This window comes from Periplaneta americana, chromosome 13, assembly GCF_040183065.1.
Source record: "Periplaneta americana isolate PAMFEO1 chromosome 13, P.americana_PAMFEO1_priV1, whole genome shotgun sequence".
Taxonomy (NCBI): domain Eukaryota; kingdom Metazoa; phylum Arthropoda; class Insecta; order Blattodea; family Blattidae; genus Periplaneta; species Periplaneta americana.
The window spans coordinates 157100896-157121550 of record NC_091129.1 but is presented as its reverse complement, the minus strand read 5'-3'; positions in this window follow the sequence as shown (position 1 = coordinate 157121550).

Here is a 20655-nt window from a genome sequence, read left to right as displayed (position 1 = left end):
CCGTTATCTTCTAGGCATCTGTCGACCGACCGCAAACTCTCGAGAAACTATGGCTTAGTTATAAATACAACGCGCAAGTGAACGTCAGTCAGTCAGTCAGTCAGTAAGCCAGTGTTGTTACAGGCAGATCTGGACAGTAAGCGAGTTAGTCTTGTGTAGCAGTGAAGCCAGTTTCGAGACCAGAGCGCGACTTGAGTTATGTCCGTAACTGCGGAGCCTGAAGCCCGGAGTTCGAGTGCAGTGGACCGCAGTTGGGGGACCTGAGTTCGAATCGGATCGTCTCTGAAGGTCTGGGGTTCGAGATTCTGTGAACGCGAGTGACTGAGCTAGAAGAACTAGCCAAGAGAAACGAGCTGTGAACCGAGAACTGACAGTTCTGTGTTGTAAATAGTGCGTTGTGAATATTAGTTAAGATTAACAGTTCTTGTTGTTCGTAATAGTCCAAGTAAATTGTCATTGTCGTCTGTGGAGTGCACTAACGAATACTGTGTTACTGTGTGGAGAGCAAATCCCATTGTTGACGGGAGTAGAATTGAATTGTAGAAAGTGAAGAGTTATTGTTGAGATAATAAAATTACATTGTTGTCTAGTATAACATTTACAATTTTTTTTTTTTCAAAATTCACTGTGCAGTGATGAAGCGTTTCCCTCGTACCTCAAAAAGTATCCAACATTCTGTGTTGAAATTTTTTGTGTGTATTTATGCATGTCATATCTACAATATGATGCAAGGTCACTTCTCTACCTTTGATAGATTGTCTGATAAAAAATAAAATAATTTAAAAAATTGGTCAGATATCAGTATTTTCTTCTAACACAAAATAAAGTAAAATATTATTTACTAAGGAATGTAGTTGAAACAGCATGATATTGTAAACATGAGTTTCAGCAATAAAATAAAAGAAAGAGAGCATGAAAAAGTTAACAAGTATATGAATTATGAGGGGAATGCTTACACTACACAGTGAACATTTTGAATTTATATATATATATATATATATATATATATATATTAAATCGTAAAAATGTTTTTTCCAGCAGAAGGACAGTGTTTTACACATACCAATTTTCATTATTGTACAAGATACAGTAATGAAGGAAAAAAGTGTTGAATAATTCAAAAAAATTTACTGTACCTAACTCCTTAACAAGAAGAAATTTGAATTTTGTCCACCTAGATTGGGAAAATTGCACTGGAGAGGAAGCTGACTGGATTTTGGGTCGTTCAAGAAGGAAGGAGAAAATCTCGCCGTCAACCGGGATTGAATCCGGGAGCTTCCCGTCCATAGTCAGTTGATCTACCAACTGGCCTAACATGCCATCAGTAATAATAATTTGTAAATGAAAGAAAAAATTACACGTAAGATTTAGGAAATCATAAGAAGTACATTATAATACAGAGTACAGACAGTTCTTGCTAGAGTCCAAATGAACTATCTAACATAACTAGCATAGTTGTGACAAGTTTACGAGCGATAGCACCGTGGCGGGGCTCCTCTACTATTCGATTCGGTTTCTTCGCCTCCGTGGAATCCAATCCAATAAGACAGTGTCCTGCAGAATGACGGCAATCCCGCAGATCTCTTATCGGATTCAATTTTGGTCCCGCTTAAATAAAAGTGCAATGTAGTTCCGTTCTCCCCGTTCTTGGTTGCTATTCTCAGAGACTGCGGGCGTGTTGTGTTTCAATGTACCTAAGTTGCCGTGTTCTGTCTGATCTGAAACTTTATTCTCTTTCCGGAGGAAAAAATAAATGTCTGAAGAAAGAGAGAAAGACGTCTAAATTACAACTACATTAGAAAACAACAAAGCATCAGCCTCGACTTCAACGTATATTTTCCTACTAATTTGAAACAAAGATAAAGCTTGTATTGTCACTATAGTAACAAAATAAAGGAATGCGTAAATAAATAGCAGTTACGAATAATTGAGGACAGTTTTCGCAAAACTTGCTAACTGCAAAATTGAGATTTTGATGGATTCGTTAACATAAGGCCGGCCTCTACATGATGTTCAAAGCGTCTTAGTAAAATTGGGTTATTTCTCTTCATTGTAGTGTGTCAAAGTGAGATCGTTTTTTCAAAACTTGCTTTCTGCTATAAGTGAGACATACAGCAAAACTTGCTTTCTATAGTATTTTGTCTCTCCTGTAAAATTTAGTTTTTTCAGTTAGCAAGTTTTGCAAAAACGGTCCTCAATTCTACATAGTCTATGTTTGTCACTTGGATCGAGATTCGTCGGTTTAAACAAGTCTCGGAACGATGAATTTTTAATGGTGACTATTACACTTTTACTACGTCATACTACTTTTGACCAATAAAACGATACGGGACGACGTTTTTCAACCAAACATGGCTGCTTATCCTACAATTCTTATGACTTCCCTAGCATTTGTTTTTTATCACCTCCCTAACATTTGTTTGTTTTTATCACCTCCCTAACATTTATTTCGTTATGCAAATCTAGCTTTCAGATAAAGTTTCCAGTGAAGCAGACTTGAACAATTTCAAGAGAAAAATTATTTCGGAGTCGGGTATCGATCCCGGAACCTTTGGCTGAACGCACCAACGCTCTAACCGACTGAGCTACCCAGGAATTTCACCCGACCTCGTCTTAATTTGTGTGCAGTCGATGTGGGTTTCTGGCGTCTTGTCAGCCTATTCGAGTTATTTATTTATTTATTTATATAAATCCACCACATTATAATACACTTCTTCATAATTTAAATATCTTAGGAAATACAATTCTTTTTAATATTGTATGAAATTTTTCAACTGTTACACTGAAATCTAATTTAGAATCACAGTTTAAAGACAGAGATTGCAAGTATTACACATTATGTGGATACAAAGGGAAAAACTGAGACAGGGTCAGGTGAAGTTCCTTGGTGCTCAGACGATTAGAGCGTTGGTGCGTTCAGCCAAACGTCCCGGGATCGAGCCCGAAACAATATTTCCCTTGAAAGTGTTCATTTCTTTGTGTACATTCAATAATTGCCATATTTTCACGCCAATACGCACTTAGTTTATAATACATCAACAATAATTATCGTTTGTTACAACCGCGAACATAATTCCATCGACACACACTTATACTGGGTGTTCAGTTCAAAGTGTGTCATGGCTCGCTGTATGCGGTCACGTGGCTAGTCGATGAGCCTAGAGAATTCAATCTTCCTACACATCCGCAGAGATGTATTACATATCTGCCAGAGAAGTTGCCTAGCAAGTACGGCGTTCATTCTGAAGAGTACTTACCGATACGTACGGTAACGCCGGTAGTGGCAGGAATGTGAACTGTTTCGAAACATGTACTGAGGTGAGTTTTTTCTTACTGTCGGGATATGGGGAGAGGGTTAAGACGATTACTTACGAACAGTATTTGTTGACATTAACTTCGACGGTCAACATGGACACGGAGCATTTGAATTGTATTGTGGAATGTTGCCGTACGCAACCGATGATAAATACCCTGCGTACGACTTGGCCGCGCAAAACACAGTTCGAAAGAGGTTATCGTAGCACACAGACCGTACAGACCGCCATCTGTTGCTACGACGTTCAAGTTATACCGTACACGTTCTCACAAGTTCAGATTGAACGCCTAGATTAATAGGCAACTTCTCTGACACAAAAGCTGAAACTCGCTTCAAATCGCTGACTCATCAACAGTGACGTCATGACACACTTTGAAATGAACACCCAGTATTGTAACATTAATTTACATTGAAAATCGGCATTAGCACAAACACATGTTGTGGATAGTAGGCCTCCGTTTGACAGTTAATTACAGTGTTGCCGACGTATGGCTCCGGCTTGTGACTGAAGAAGGCTCCGACTGAACATATTGGGAATTAAATCAATGGCTTTAACAAAACACCTCTGAAATGTATCATATAGAGCAATTTTTATCTTGGAAAAGAAGCAAAAACGAGCAAAATCGTATTGAACATTTTTGTTTGAAATATCTCAAAGAATGACCCCCTGAAATTAATGGCTACTTACAGTCCATTCTGTATATGTGTAGACATAGACGCTTAGACGTTTCATTATTTATCTTCCTTCCCATCATGTAACATGAGTCTATAATGTACCTATATTAAACGACTGTAGCACCAAACTTCAGTGCACCGAAAACCTCTTACGATTTCCTCTAGCTCGAACCTCAGTGCCTCTGAATGAGGAGCAAATATTCATTGAGCTACGCCCGAGCTATTGTTACGGCATAATAAAACCTCTCTTCCTTGCTCCGTCCTCAGACCACGCGCCTTGTCCTAAGTTCTGTGGGAGACAAACCGACGTTTTCACTCGAGTTGTAAAAATGTACATAAAAATGTCGCTAATACAGCCCCAACTTTTACAACAGGAGGCTAATGATGCTGATGCTGAATGCTAATCACAATAAAAATGTCTGGAGGAAACTAGTCGGTTTGATGTCTTACCTCGCGTCTATTTGAGACAACGCCCATTATCTGCACACCTACAGTGCCCGGACGCCCAGGATGGGCCTCGTTAATCTGGACACGTAGGCGAAGACGCGCTGTGTTGACTCCAGGTTCAAGAGGGCTCCGGCCCCTCATAAAAAGGTGCGTCCGTCCGTTATAAACAGTTCTTCGTGGGAAATTATAATTTCCTTTCAGAAAGAGAGAAAAAAATACACGCCCAAACCTCTTGGCCATTACGTAATAACAGGTATAGTCCGCCTTCTGCAATAATATAATAATAATAATAATAATAATAATAATAATAATAATAATAATAATAAGGTAAAGGTATCCCCGTCACATGCCATGAAGGCACTTGGGGGGCATGGAAGTAGAGCCCCATGACCTCGGCACTAGAATTGGGTGGTGTGGTCGGCACCACGCTCTGACCCCCGGGAAAGACCCGGTACTCAATTTTATAGGAGGCTGAGTGAACCTCGGGGCCGTTCTGAAAGTCTGGCAACGAGAAAATATCCTGTTACCACCTGGGATCGAACCCCGGACCTTCCAGTCCGTAGCCAGCTGCTCTATCAACTGAGCTACCCAGCCGCCTAATAATACAGTAATGATAATACAGTACCACGCCTCTGATTGAGGTTCTGGCTGATATATACATCTATTATCAGGCTGTACATCTCATTTGATGATATGTGTCAGAGGAAAGACAATTGTCTGTATGCATCTGAAGTCTGATTAGTGTATTGTACGCGATGCAGAGGGAAGGTACTGACCACCCATTATCTCCTGGACTAGTTACCTCGTACGTGGTGCCTTATTGGTATCACTTGTGAGGTTCAGCTCTGTCTTCGGATAGTTGACTACACAACAATACAGTAGCTGTTACTGCCCTAAAATACTACGTGTTCCATTGATTCACAGTGTTCTGCACAAGGGCAGGTCTTTCACTGCAAACTTAGCATCTTCCAGTCTTTCCTATTTCCTGCCTTCCTCTTAGTCTCCTCATGTGTTACATATATCTTCATGTCTGATATCTTCTTATGCCCCGAACTCTTCTCCCGTTCACCATTCCTTTCAGTACGTCCTTCAGTAGGCAGTTTCTTCTGAACCAGTGTCCCAACCAATTCTTTCTCCACTTCCTCATCAGTTTCAGCATCATTCTTTCTTCACCCACTCTTTCGAACACAGCTTCATTTCTTATTCTGTCTGTCCACTTTACATGCTCCATTCGTTTCTATATCCACATTTCAAATGCTTCTAGTCGCTTCTTTTCACTTTGTCATAATGTCCATGTTTCTGCCCCATACAATGCCACACTCCTCACAAAGCATTTGACTAGTCTCTTTTTTCACAGATCCGTAGAATATGCCCTTTTTTTCTTTTATCGTTTTTGGCTAACAGCAATTAGAATACTCTTGACAATTTAATACACTTTCATTTTGAATTATTTTTTGTAAGTTTTTCTTTTCGTTGAACTTTGTATTGTCATTATAGCAACCCTTTAATAAACCTACTTTTTTGGGTTATTTTACGACACTGTACGAACATCTCAGGTTATTCAGCGTCTGAATGAAATTAAGATGATAATGCCGGTGAAATGAATGCGAGGTCCAACACCGAAAGTTACCCAGCATTTGCTCGTATTGGGTCAGACGCGCTAACCGTTCCTCCACAGGTGTGGACCCCTTAAATAAAATAATTAAAATAAATAAAATTAAAGTATTGTAATATTTACATAATTTACCTTCCTTCCTTACTGGCTTTTAAGGAACCCGGAGGTTCATTGCCGCCCTCACATAAGCCCGCTATTGGTCCCTATTCTGAGCAAGATTAACCCATTCTCTATCATCATATCCCATCTCCCTCAAATCCATTTTAATATTATCTTCCCATCTACGTCTCGGCCTCCCTAAAGGTCTTTTTCCCTCCGGCCTCCCAACTAACACTCTATATGCATTTCTGGATTCGCCCATACGTGCTACATGCCCTGTCCAATTCAAACGTCTGGATTTAATGTTCCTAATTATGTCAGGTAAAGAATACAATGCGTGAAGTTCTGTGTTGTGTAACTTTCTCCATTCTCCTGTAACTTCATCCTTCTTAGCCCCAAATATTTTCCACAACTTAATTCTGTGCCAGGCTATTATAGTCGGTAATTTGTTTTAAAAATTAGCTTAATATAAGAATTTTTTTCTGTAACGAACAAATTTCTTACACATTACCTGTTACTGATTACAGTCTCGTAAAATTACATCAAGGGCAATGAAAGAGGTGTTATGTGCTTCAGAATTTCAGATCGACTCTCTAGACCCTCATAGAACCCATACAGCTGTGGCTGAAGAAATGGGAGGTGTACACTGCGGAGTTAACAAAGCATGCAGTTCTGCACCCATGCCCTCCACTCTTCAATACAGTTCAGTCGCCATGTGGAATTTTACTTCCCGCGTTTCCTTCTTTTTAAAATAAAGTCGGAATTCATTCGTGTACAGTGGAATGGTTTTAGTGAACACACTGCAGGCGTATATTAAAAACTGAGCACTGCAGTTGAGCTTCAGGGGTGTCGAAACAGTGGCAGCGTCGGATTACGCAATTTAACAGCCTTCTGTTATCTAATAATAAATGTGTATTATATTACAAACTTTGTAGGAGAAGATGATAAAATACTCATGTAGGTGCAACTACGGAAACATAAGCAGTAAATCATTAATTAATTAAGTAGACCTATACATAAATTTATAATAATTAAAAACATGTAAGTTCATTGTGTCGGAAGCGACCCCCGATGATTCTTTAAGAGTAGGCTACAGCGAGGTGGAATTTCAATTTTCTAAGCTATTAAAATTATGGACCTGAAATTTTGTACAGTTATCACGCTGAACATAAATTTTCTCTATACAAAGTTTCATCTAACTTGCTTAAGAAATATAAGAATTATTAACATTTTTGTAAATTTAAATGAGTTTTAAAAAACCGATATATTTCCAACAGATTTTAGTCGCCCTCGATAGCGCTGGCCTTCTATGCTCGAGGTTACGGGTTCGATCCCAGCCGAGGTCACTAACATTTAAGTGTGTTTAAATGCGACAGGCTCATGTCAGTAGATTTACTGGCATGTAAAAGAACTCCTGCGAGACAAAAATAATTCCGACACCCCGGCAACGCTGATATAACCTCTGCAGTTGCGAGCGTCATTAAATAAACCACAATTTAAAATTTTCCAACAGATTTTAAAATTGTTCTTTGAAATTTTGTCTACACACCTATCTGGCGTTCAGAAACAAAACCTAGTGTGAAGGGTTTCCATTCAATTTACTAAAAAAATAACAAAAAAAAATTTAATGCAGTCGAGTATAAAACTTTACAAAGAAAATGGAAGTGTATAAAAATATACATACACTGTGTTCACAACTTATGGTGAGGTTTCAAAGGATTACATTTTTTGAATGAATAGAGGTAGAAATTTAATATTGGTGTTAGATGAAAATATACTCTCAATGTTTTTCGTCTGTAAGCTTGAGGCACTGAAGGAGACAAAAGTCGATCCCAGTCCAACAAGTGAAATAGTTGGCTTCTTATTAATCCATTTTATGATATCAAGAAATATTTTGACAGTGATGTAGGTATAATTACATTTCTAAACGTTCATTTTTTAATAAATGTATTTTAATTGTATTAATTATATATGTATATTTTAAGATTTTTATATTATTATTTTAAGGAAATTGAACGCAGAATAAATATGGGAAATTCCTGTTATTATTCGGTTGAGAAGCTTTTGTCATCTAGTCTGCTGTCAAAAAATCTGAAAGTTAGAATGTATAAAACAGTTATGTTACCGGTTGTTCTGTATGGTTGTGAAACTTGGACTCTCACTTTGAGAGAGGAACAGAGATTAAGGGTGTTTGATAATAAGGTTCTTAGGAAAATATTTGGGGCTAAGAGGGATGAAGTTACAGGAGAATGGAGAAAGTCACACAATGCAGAGCTGCACGCATTGTATTCTTCATCCGACATAATTAGGAACATTAAATCCAGATGTTTGAGATGGGCAGGGCATGTAGCACGTATGGGCGAATCCAGAAATGCATTAGGAGTGTTAGTTGGGAGGCCAGAGGGAAAAAGACCTTCAGAGAGGCCGAGACGTAGATGGGAAGATAATATTAAAATGGATTTGAGGGAGGTGGGATATGATGGTAGAGACTGGATTAATCTTGCTCAGGATAGGGACCGATGGCGGGCTTATGTGAGGGCGGAAATAAACCTCCGGGTTCCTTAAAAGCCAGTAAGTAAGTATATTATTATTTTAATGTACATGCGGGTTTTCCCTGTAAATAATTTTGTGTGTTATTATTATTATTTTTTTGTTGTATATCCAAAATTTTAATTCTTCAACAGAAAGCGATTAGGATAATTACAGGATCTTACTATGATGCAAAATGTAGATCTCTGTTTATAAAAGAAAGAACCTTAACTGTCTTCTTCATGAAAACAGAATATCGACCATCACAGTTGCAGATCTGAGCTTCATCATTACTTAACTAATATCATCTTATTGGGCCCAATGTCAGACTAATCAAATCCAAAAAGTGGCTTGAATGCATTGCAGTTTCTATGTTCAACAAATTGTCACTGAATTTAGATTAAAAAGTTTTTAAAGAAAAACCTTACTTACCTACAGACGAAATTCACTGAAATAAACCACCGAAATCTAAATTGATGGAAAGTAATAGGCCTATGATGGAAAACATCTGTTTTAATTCCAAAACCGTTTTAACGTAAAATTTCAGGAGTTTTATCTTGAAAATGGACATTTTCTGACACACAAATTAATATCAAAATAATTAACAGAGCTTAATGAGTAAGGTATTGATTTATAAAAAGCTTCTTGACTTGATTTTGGCTTCCTGCGTTGGTCCCCGGGGCAGAATTGCGTGCCGCTACCGTTACCTTGTTGACAGCCGACTAGGTAATCACTTGATTGTATTATACCTAGGCTGTAACGGGATTCAGACATAGTAATGGTGCCGGCATTATTACATTATTCCCTTTAATGAATTCTGATTAACTGCAACGATTACAATTCCAACTGTACGCTAATACGTCAGTCAGAACGTCCGTTTATGGACTCGGTGTAAGTTGACAGGAAACCAAACATTTGTAAAAATACAGATTTCTCTTTAACTTAGTGTAAAACAGTGTATAAATTCCCTCCATAATTCTATATTGTTTATAGAATATAATTAAGTGAATGAGTTTTACAAATTTTGATGGACTTCAGTGGAAATAAAGGGGAATATTTTTCAATATGTATTAATAATATAATATCTAATTTTACTTGAAGCAAGTAAAGAGATAGGTTTGGAAGTAAATCCCGAAAAGACAAAGTATATGATTATGTCTCGTGACCAGAATATTGTACGCAATGGAAATATAAAAATTGGAAATTTATCTTCTGAAGAGGTGGAGAAGTTCAAATACCTTGAAGCAACAGTAACAAATATAAATGATACTCGGGAGGAAATTAAACACAGAATAAATATGAGAAATGTCTGTTATTATTCGGTTGAGAAGCATTTATCAACCAATCTGCTGTCAAAAAATCTGAAAGTTAGAATTTATAAAACAGTTATATTACCGGTTGTTCTTTATGGTTGTGAAACTTGGACTCTCACTTTGAGAGAGGAACATAGGTTAAGGGTGTTTGAGAATATTGTGCTTAGGAAAATATTTGGGGCTAAGAGGGATGAAGTTACAGGAGAATGGAGAAAGTTACACAACACAGAACTGCACGCATTGTATTCTTCACCTGACATAATTAGGAACATTAAATCCAGACGTTTGAGATGGGCAGGGCATGTAGCACGTATGGGCGAATCCAGAAATGCATATAGAGTGTTAGTTGGGAGACCGGAGGGAAAAAGACCTTTAGGGAGGCCGAGACGTAGATGGGAAGATAATATTAAAATAGATTTGAAGGAGGTGGGATATGATGATAGAGACCGGATTAATCTTGCTCAGGATAGGGACCAATGGTGGGCTTATGTGAGGGCGGTAATGAACCTCCGGGTTCCTTAAAAGCCAGTAAGTAACTAAGTATTTTCTTCCTATGACCGTGGTATTCGTCTTATTTGCATTTATTTTTATCCCGTACTGCTCACAGGTGTCATTTAGCTCCAGTAGCATATCCCTTAGTATCATCTCCTCTTCTGCAATTAACGCCATATCACCAACAAATCTGATGCATTTTATTCTTCTTCCTCCTACTATCACTCCTCCCATGTTCTGAAAGCAGTTCTTGATTAAATCCTCCAAGTAGATGTTGAACAGGGTAGATGATAAAGGACATCTTTGACGTACTCCTCTCCCAATTTCATTTCCTTCTGACATTTCTTCTCCTATCCTGATTTTGACTCGGTTTTTCATATGAGGATTACTGAAAAGCTTTTTCTTTTTCCAATCCAAACATATTTTCTTTAGAATCCCCATCAGTTTATTCCAATCCACTGTGTCAAAAGCCTTGTATTTAAATTTGTTTAATAATTATTCCTCACTGTTGCAAAAATATGCTTATAAAATACACTTTGCATTCTCAAATAGCAAAGTGACACAAATATTAATGTCGCTGACAAACAACGTAGACTACCAGCTGCGGAGACATCAGATATTCTATTTGTATTAATAGGCTCCATGTGGATCACAATTAGGCCTGCTCAGAGATGCCCCCTTCTATTAATAACACTGCATTCCTCATCTACCTACCCTCCAATGACGGCAATAATACTGAATATTTTCTCGTCACATGACCACACTGATGTTCATTTACGGTTCTGAGATTCGAATTGCAAATATTTAATATTTTCGTGCACACATAACATCATATTAACGTATTTACCTGTTTATGATTTACCACTGGATCAAATCACAGCCAGAGTAGCAGGGTAATGTTATACAATTCTTTATTGGTAATAGGGGAGAGTTGGGTAGTGTCGGACATCGGGTAATATCGGACAGTGAGTTTCTTTCATCTACCACCAGATGATAGTACCTGTATAACATGATTACGTTTCTGTGATGTCGCATACAGAGACAAACGCCATTCAGGTATTGCGATCTGGTGGTAGATGAAAGAAACGCGCTGTCCGATACTACCCAACTCTTCCTTAAATCCGAAGAGAGATATGACGAGAGAAGTAGAAAATAATTAATGTTAATTTTTTTGTTTTCTTCCAAAATTATATTCGTAAATATGGACTAAACATATATAAAACGGACAAAAATATCCGAGGACATTTCAGTATGATGGACGAATTTTATAAGTTGACATAAATGGGTGGACAAATTTATTACGGACATAAAATTATTGTGAACTAAAAACTCAATTGGACGAAAGTTTATGGTGGACATAAATGTCACTGGGCAATCAGTCTGGAAATCATTCTGGCTTCCCAGCTGACGTCTTCACTTCGAAATACGCACGTCTGGTCAAGCTAATGAAAATGCGTAGCAGTAAAACACTTTCACAGTGATGTACTTCTGAAAAGTTAACCCCTTCTGATCTGAATTTATATTAAACAAAATTGAAAAAAAAAAAAAAAAAAAAAACTGGTCACATAATCATTCTGGGGATCCAAAATTCCCAAATCAAGTTTTCACAGAAAATTAAAATTTGGGGACAGTTTTGACCCCTGGGGCCCCAAAATTTTAAATTTTATTTTTATTTCAGGTATAGAAATGTTTCAAAAATAATAATCTCCATTTGTATCGCATTGAATTTTTCAAAATATTTTAAAGTATCGAAGACATTCCGAAAAAGAAAAAAAGAAAGAATGTACACTATAATGTACATCAGGCCTGAAGGGGTTAAAGTAATGGAACAGTTATTCGGAATAAAATGCAGATCACACAAACTTCACTTAAAGTAACTTAAGGGCTATGCTTCCGTAAATGCTGGTTCAACTCTCGATATGTTTCACCCCACTTTTTCGCAATTTGTGTCTCTTGATATTTGTAATCCTATTTTGGTAGTGATGGGATCCTGTTCACTTGGTCATAGCATCCCCCTTTGAGAACCTCTTTCGAGTCCTCTATTGATCAGAGCGCATAACAACGTATGGAGAGGCCCTCAGGTCAAGAGAGGTGACAATCCTTCAGGTCGAAGTGGACGTCGATTTCCATTCAGTGCCGTCCATGTCATGTGAAATGCGGACACCTCCCGTGACGTTCGAGAGCCATCACCTTGCGCTCGTCAGAACCGGTGGAGCCCACAGTACCGGTCCTGAATGAAAAGGCTGCTACGAAGTTACTCGGGATCATTCTAGTCGGAAATAAAGAGGTGTGCTTGCATAAAAGAAGCTGGAGTAACACAACAAGTTATAGCAAAGGGTGTGAGCGAAAGAACAAGCTGGAATGAAATTGAGAAGCCCCTTTACTAGATGCATAAAAGAATACCATGTTCAGGGGTGAGCAAAATGTTTCCAAATCATAGCTTAATCCAGACCTGCAGAACTGTAGCTCCTATGAGCGACCGGCTTACTACCCCTTCTTACCCCACCCACCTTTTCTACCAGTGCGGTCATGGCGTTCTAGTTACGCTCGGCTGCATCAACATTCATTCTCGCGGCGGCAGTTATACAATACGCTATCAAGAATTACAAATGAACAGATAATAAAAATCCTTATGAACTTACCTTTAGAAAATAAAAGAAAATTAAATGAGGGAAATAAATAAGTTAAAATACATGTAAAATACATTTTAAAATATATGTGTGCATATAATGTAAGAAGATCTACCTATGTATGTATCGTCCTATTACTGGTAAAGCCGATTAAGCTCACTTTTTATGTAAAATAAGTTAAGTACAGTCCCCGATTTGTATTTCCGTGCTCTGTATTCCACTAAAATGAAATAAGTCCGAAATGTTGCATGCAGGCAACAAACCAATTACTTTATTTGAAGAATAATTTCAATAATTTGAAGGGAAAAATTGTTCCGGGGCCGGGTATCGATCCCAGGACCTCTGGTTGAACGTACCAGCGCTCTCAAAACTGAGCTACCCGGGAACTCCACCCGACGCCCTCTCAAATTTTCCCTTTATATGCTCACAACTCGCGTGGGCTGACGAAACGCCAGAGACCCATATCGAGTGCACACAATCTCTGTGTGACTTGGAATTGTAGTTTTCTGTTAACGTACACAGTGACGTATATATTATGCAAATCTAGTCTTTCAGGTGAAGCTTTCTGTAAAGCAGATTTGAATAATTTCAAGGGAAAAATTGTTCCGGTGCCGGGTATCGATCCCGGGACCTCTGGTTGAACGTACCAGCGCTCTCCCAATTGAGCTCCCCCGGGAACTCCACCCGACACCGTCTCAACCTTTCCATTTTTCACTTGGGAGAGCGCTGGTACGTTCAACTAGAGGTCCCGGGATCGATACCCGGCCCCGGAACAATTTTTCCCTTGAAATTATTCAAATCTGCTTTACAGGAAAGACTAGATTTGCATTTATTTGAAGAATTTATTATGATTTTTAATTCCTGACAGCTGACGATCAATTTCAATCGGCGCTATGCCCTTTGCATTCAAAAACTTTATCACTGATCGCACTTTACGCGGCGGGAGCTGGAATAGGAGCGTCCATCTTCAACCAATGCAACGAAGCTATTGAGAGCACTCGGGAAGTTCCGCTAGCGCATGCGCCATGCCAGGACATTACTCTATCACGTACACGCAGTCGCTTAGCGCAACTTATGGTTTGCTAGCTGTGGGACGAGTGGGAAAGTTACTTTATGGACGGGCCTCGTAATTGTAAATTAAATGCCGCTGGAGTTAATTTGAAAATACAACAATGTCCACTTATACAGGGTGTTTCAAAATGCTTCATTTCCGAGTTATGGCCTTCACAACATTGAAATTCACCGGAACGTTTTTCTTTCCGCAGGTCGTTGTCATTACAGAATATATTCAAAATGTCCACCTGCTTAAATACAGACCTCACATCGATGTCTCATTGACCTGCGAACACGATCCCAAACTCCAGGAGTATTGCGTATGTCCTCAGAACATGCCACAATTCGATTCCGAAGGGATTCCAAATCAGGCACCGGAGACGAATAAACCAATGATTTTAAATAGCCCGACAAGTAATCTGGACATTGTCGCTGTGGGTACCTCTCCTGGTACAAACGACGAGCCAGCGCAGCATTGCCGTCCGCCTTACCGTACATGAAGTGTATCTCTGCCAGCTCTTCATTTGAATACATGTCGCACAGTCTAACGCCTACACAACACTGAATGTAACCTTCGCCTCGGAATGAACTGTCAGAGTGCCCTCTTAATGTCTCCTTTGACGGCAACGACCTGCGGAAAGAAAAACGTTCCGGTGAATTTCAATGTTGTGAAGGCCATAACTCGGAAATAAAGCATTTCCGGACACATGTAATGAAATATTTTGATTGTCTACGTGTGGGAAATACATACCTGAAATTATGCCCCGTATTTTTGAAACATCCTGTATTCACAATTTACTTCACACAATCCTTATTGCTGTAAATAGCTTCCGACTCTATAAGCGTGAAGCACATATACACAGCTGATATTGGTAAATTACTAACTAACTATTAAACTTCGAGTACGAAGAATTTAGAAACACTCTGTATAAATTCCATCTGAACGCCCCGGGACGTAAACCCATGTCCCAAGTATTAAAGATCGACACTCCAATCACTGTGGTAAGAAATACGTACATATACAAAATCAAATACACTAGTAAAGGCAGTCGTGGGGTTTATTTTGTCTTCGAGTCATATAAATTAATCCCTACAACATAAAATTCTTGTACAGGCTTCGTGGGGCGTGGGTGAGTGGGACAAAAACTAGCACCTTGCCATTTTAAATCGTTGCCAGAGCAGGTGCGATCTCTGAATAAGGCTCTTATTATAACACGCCTAATGGCAGGTAATAAGCGTCATTCCAAAGCACTGAGTGACTTCACCAACAGCTACAGCATTTCGTTCAACCAAGGCAAGCGAGTACGAAATAATTTCATTCATTCTTTCATTCATAAAAACAAAAATAATAACTAAAAACTATACTGAATAAATTAGAAATTAATTATTTCGCAGTGATTAAGTAACTTAGTCATTCATTATACGTAATAGTTTCAAGGTCTAAAAACTTCTATATTTTTTTACAAGGAAGAGACAATAATTATATGGAATCGGTTTTGAAATATTATGATCATAAGCAGACATCTGAACAGCACATAGATATAAAACAAAAGACTGTGCAATTGTAAGAAGCCATTCATTGAAAATTATATTGAGTTTAATATTCACATATCACGGCATAAGAAAGATATCGAATATTTAATGAAACATTTGTGACTATTTCGCTCATATACCAATGCACCAATGGAGCGTAAGGATCTATTAAGTTTTAACCAATCAAAGCGCTATCAACTGCAATCTTATCGCACCTGATGCGCATTTGTTTAATATCTTGTGGAACCTGATGATCAGATGTTAAATAGTAATATGCGTTACAAGAGCGGTATGTTGAAGTTTTCATGTTCGAGGAAAAGTTTGAAAAAGCGAAACGTAGTTGAGCTTTTTTAATTTCTGAGAATTGAAAGAAAACATACCGCTCGTGTATCGTACATTATTTTGTGCGAAGATCGTTTATTACATACCTGAAAGAGGAATTTATAATTAGCTGCAATGAAATCTCCATCTTGGTTTCTGTTCAATGACGGCAAATTTGCAAAACAAAAATATCTATCTTCAACATTGTTGCTTTAAAATGGTTTCTGTGTTTACTATACTCCAGCAGGCCGTGATATTGGTCTGTCTTTTTTTTCCCCCAGTCTATGATGAGTCTGGAATCTTGTTGATTTTTTCACGGCTTCCTTAATGTTACTTGCATCACGAATGCAGTAACTTTAGTGGAGTTGTAGAGTTTACTTAATTTTTGCAAATATTTAAAAACAATAATTAAGAGTGCAATTTAGGTGAAATTGCAGTGGTAATTTTCCAATTTATAATTATTACTATATTGAACGTCTCTGAAAATAATATGTTAAAAGCCTAAAGCAGTAAGATCAATATGTCACTTAAGCGGTAAGAAGAGGGAAATTGTTATGTGTGTTAGGTTGGGAATACTGAGTGTGGAATTTTAGACTTACCGCGGATTGGTTTTGTGCGGAAACCAAGCAAATACGCACGATCTCGCACAAAATAATATTTTCATTCTTTCATTAATAATACAGTGGGCCGTGATATTTCCTGATGGCCGTGTTAGCAAATACAAGTATTAAATTTCTTAATTTCTAATTTAATCAGTTTCTCCATGTTATATTAATTATTTATTAGTATATTCGTGAAATAGTCTTATTCAAATATCATAAGAGTTTTCATCTTGTTGACAATTCACTAAATGAATTTTTAGTAGGTTATTTTACGACGCTTTATCAACAGCTTTGGTTATTTAGCGTCTGAATGAGATGAAGGTGATAATGCCGGTGAAATGAGTCCGGGGTCCAACACCGTAAGTTAGCCAGCATACTAAATGAAAGTATCTAGTTCAAAATAAAATGTTATAACCTCAAATATTTGTTTAAATTTCCTATTTCAGTAATCATAATTTCTACAGCTATTGTCAACTATTTACCCATGAATTTCATATTGCAGGGGGCCAAGACTTTGTCGGTCAATGAAATACTGGGTGTTCAGTTCAAAGTGTGTCATGGCTCGCTGTATGCCGTCATGTGGCTAGTCGATGAGCCTAGAGAACTCAATCTTCCTACACTTCCGCAGATGTGTATTACTTATCTGCCAGAGAAGTTGCCTAGCAAGTACGACGTTCATTCAGAAGAGTACTTACCGATACGTACCGTAACGCCGGTAGTAGCAGGAATGTGAAAATTTTCGAAACATGTACTGAGGTGAGTTTTTTTCTTTCTGTCGGGATATGGGGAGAGGGTTAAGACGATTACTTACGTATTTGTTGACATTAACTTGGACGGTCAACATGGACACGGAGCATTTGATTTGTATTTTGGAATGTTGCCGTAAACAACCGATGATAATAAATACCCTGCGTAAACCTTGGCCGCACAAAACACAGTTCGAAAGAGGTTATGGTAGCACACAGACCGTACAGACCGCCATCTGTTGCTACGATGTTCAAGTTATACCGTACACGTTCTCAAGTTCAGATTAAACGCCTTTATTAATAGGCAACTACCGGCGTTACTCTTCGGTAATACTCTTCAGAATGAACGCCGTACTTGCTAGGCAACTTCTCTGGCGCATAGGCAATACGCCTCTGTAGAAATCAAGGAAGATTGAATCTCTAGGCTCATCGGTTAGCCACATGACGGCATACAGCGAGCCATGACACATTTTGAACTGAACACGCAGTATACACACACACCGTGTGAAAATCACTGATTTTAATATTCTATATATTTTTTTTTCTATCAGCAAGTCCCTTATTGTGCCGAACGCTTCTCCAGGCTTTGTCGCAGTATTTCATTTACACACTGTATATACTACTGCATCACTTCAATGAATCCCAATATAATTCTATGCGTATAGATTTAGTTATCAGATGTATAACAAATGCTTAACGCATGAAGAGACGAGTATAAAATGTACTGCAATTGTGAGTGCAAATTGTCGAGTATTCATCGATATGATGTCGTTATGGAAACCGCTCTTCCGGGCGAGTGGCGTCTCAATTCGACAATTCATATGATTAACGAGTTACGTAATTATCAGCGAAGTAATTTTATGTCAATTATATTAATGTTGAGCTCTCTGTGTTTGCAAAACGACTATGATGCGCTGGCTATACGCTATAATGATGCCACGGCTGTGGATTGGCATCCCGCCTAGATCGTTTAACGTTTCTGAGGTAGAAAGACCGGTAAAAAGGGATCTATCTTTTGAACCCTTCACCCAAACTGGTCTACCTTTACTTTGTATTTGATATTCACTTTAACTCTTGTTATAAATTATAAAACTTTCTTAAAAATTCAAAGTCCTTCGCTGTGGAGTAACGGTTAACACGTCTGAGCGTGAAACGAGCGGGCCTGGATTCAAACAGTATATACCATTTTAAAGAGAAAAAATTAAAGAATAAATTGAAAAATATTATATATATATATATATTTAATTATCAGGCCAAAATTCGTAATTTTATCAAAACTGGTGTTAAAATGACAACTTCTATACCGATTTCACAAAATCTAAAAATTAAAATAGATAGAATTTAAGTACAGGAATATGTGATATAACATTACAGGGAAAATCAAATAATATATATTGGAAAAATAAAAAATGAATTCATTTTCACCCGAAACCCAATTCCGTTTTCTCTTAAGGACTTACTTACATACAAATGCTTTTTAAGGAACCCGCAGGTTCATTGCCGCCCTCACATAAGCCCGCCATCGGTCCCTATCTTGTGCAAAATTAATCCAGTCCATACCATCATATCCCACCTCCATCAAATCCATTTTAATATTATCCTCCCATCTACGATTCGGCCTCTCCCCAAAGGTCTTTTTCCCTCCTGCCCAACTAACACTCTATATACATTTCTGGATTCGCCCATACGTGCTACATGCACTGCCCAACTCAAAAATCTGGATTTTATGTTCCTAATTATGCCAGGTGAAGAATACAATGCGTGCAGCTCTACGTTGTGTAACTTTATCCATTCTCCTGTAACTTCATCCCTTTTAGCTCCAAATATTTTTCTAAGAACCTTATTCTGAAACAGCCTTAATCTCTGTTCCTCTCTCAAAGTAAGAGTCCAAGTTTCAGAACCATACAGAACAACCGGTAATATAACTGTTTTATAAATTCTAACTTTCTGATTTTTTGACAGCAGACTAGATGACGAAAGCTTCTCAACCGAATAATAACACGCATTTCCCATATTTATTCTGCGTTTAATTTCCTCCCGAGTATCATTTAGATTTGTTACTGTTGCTCCAAGATATTTGAATTTTTCCACCTCTTCGAAGGATAAATCTCCACTTTTTATATTTCCATTTCCTAGAATATTCTGGTCACGAGACATAATCATATACTTCGTCCCCTCAATGAATACATATTAAATTTACCGGCAAACCTACGAAAGAATGGGACGCGGTCCCGTTTGTGCTATTTTGGTTGGGAAATCATTGTTCCGCTATTGACACTATAGTGTGTTGCATGGATGACCTGTACACATCGGTAAACTAAATGGAAGTTTTGAACCTGTCTTAAAGAAAATTATTATTATTATTGTTATTATTATTATTATGATTATTATTATTACTACTACTATTATTATTATTATTATTACTTGCTTAATTACAAATGGCTTTTAAGGAACCCGAAGGTTCATTGCCGCCCTCAGATAAGCCCGCCGCCGTCGGTCCGTATCCTGTGCAAGATTAATCCAGTCTCTATCATCATATCCCACCTCCCTGAAATCCATTTTTTTATTATCCTCCCATCTACGTCTCGGCCTCCCCAAAGGTCTTTTTCCCTCCAGCCTCCCAACTAACACTCTATATGCATTTCTAGACTCGCCCATACGTGCTACATGCCCTGCCCATCGCAAACGACTGGATTTAATGTTCCTAATTATGTCTGGTGAAGAATACAATGCGTGCAGTTCTGCGTTGTGTAACTTTCTCCATTCTCCTGTAACTTCATCCCTCTTAGCCCCAAATATTTTCCTAAGCACCTTATTCTCAAACACCCTTAACCTATGTTCCTCTCTCAGCATGAGAGTTCATTATTATTATTATTATTATTATTATTATTATTATTATTATTATTATTATTATTATTGTAGTTGTAATGCAAGAATTATTTCTATCTTCCACTAGTTAAATTATTGCCTGCATATGAAATAATTATAATTGAACACACGTACAGTACATTGATGTAACGTTGTTGGATAAACAAAGCTGGAAACTTGTAGATCGGGATCTTAATTGCATTGTAAGCAGCTCTCGCGTGCGGGATACAAGCACATGTCAGATCGTGATGTTTCATCACGCCGGGGATGGTCCACGCCTCTCAGAGAGATGTGCGACAAGTTGTCCTGCACTGGGCTAGCTACTACAGACGCCAATTGCGCCAAGAATCCTCGGTTGAACAATGCTTTGTTCTCTCGTCCGTGATGATTTGACCTTCCTTTATACGGGTATGCCT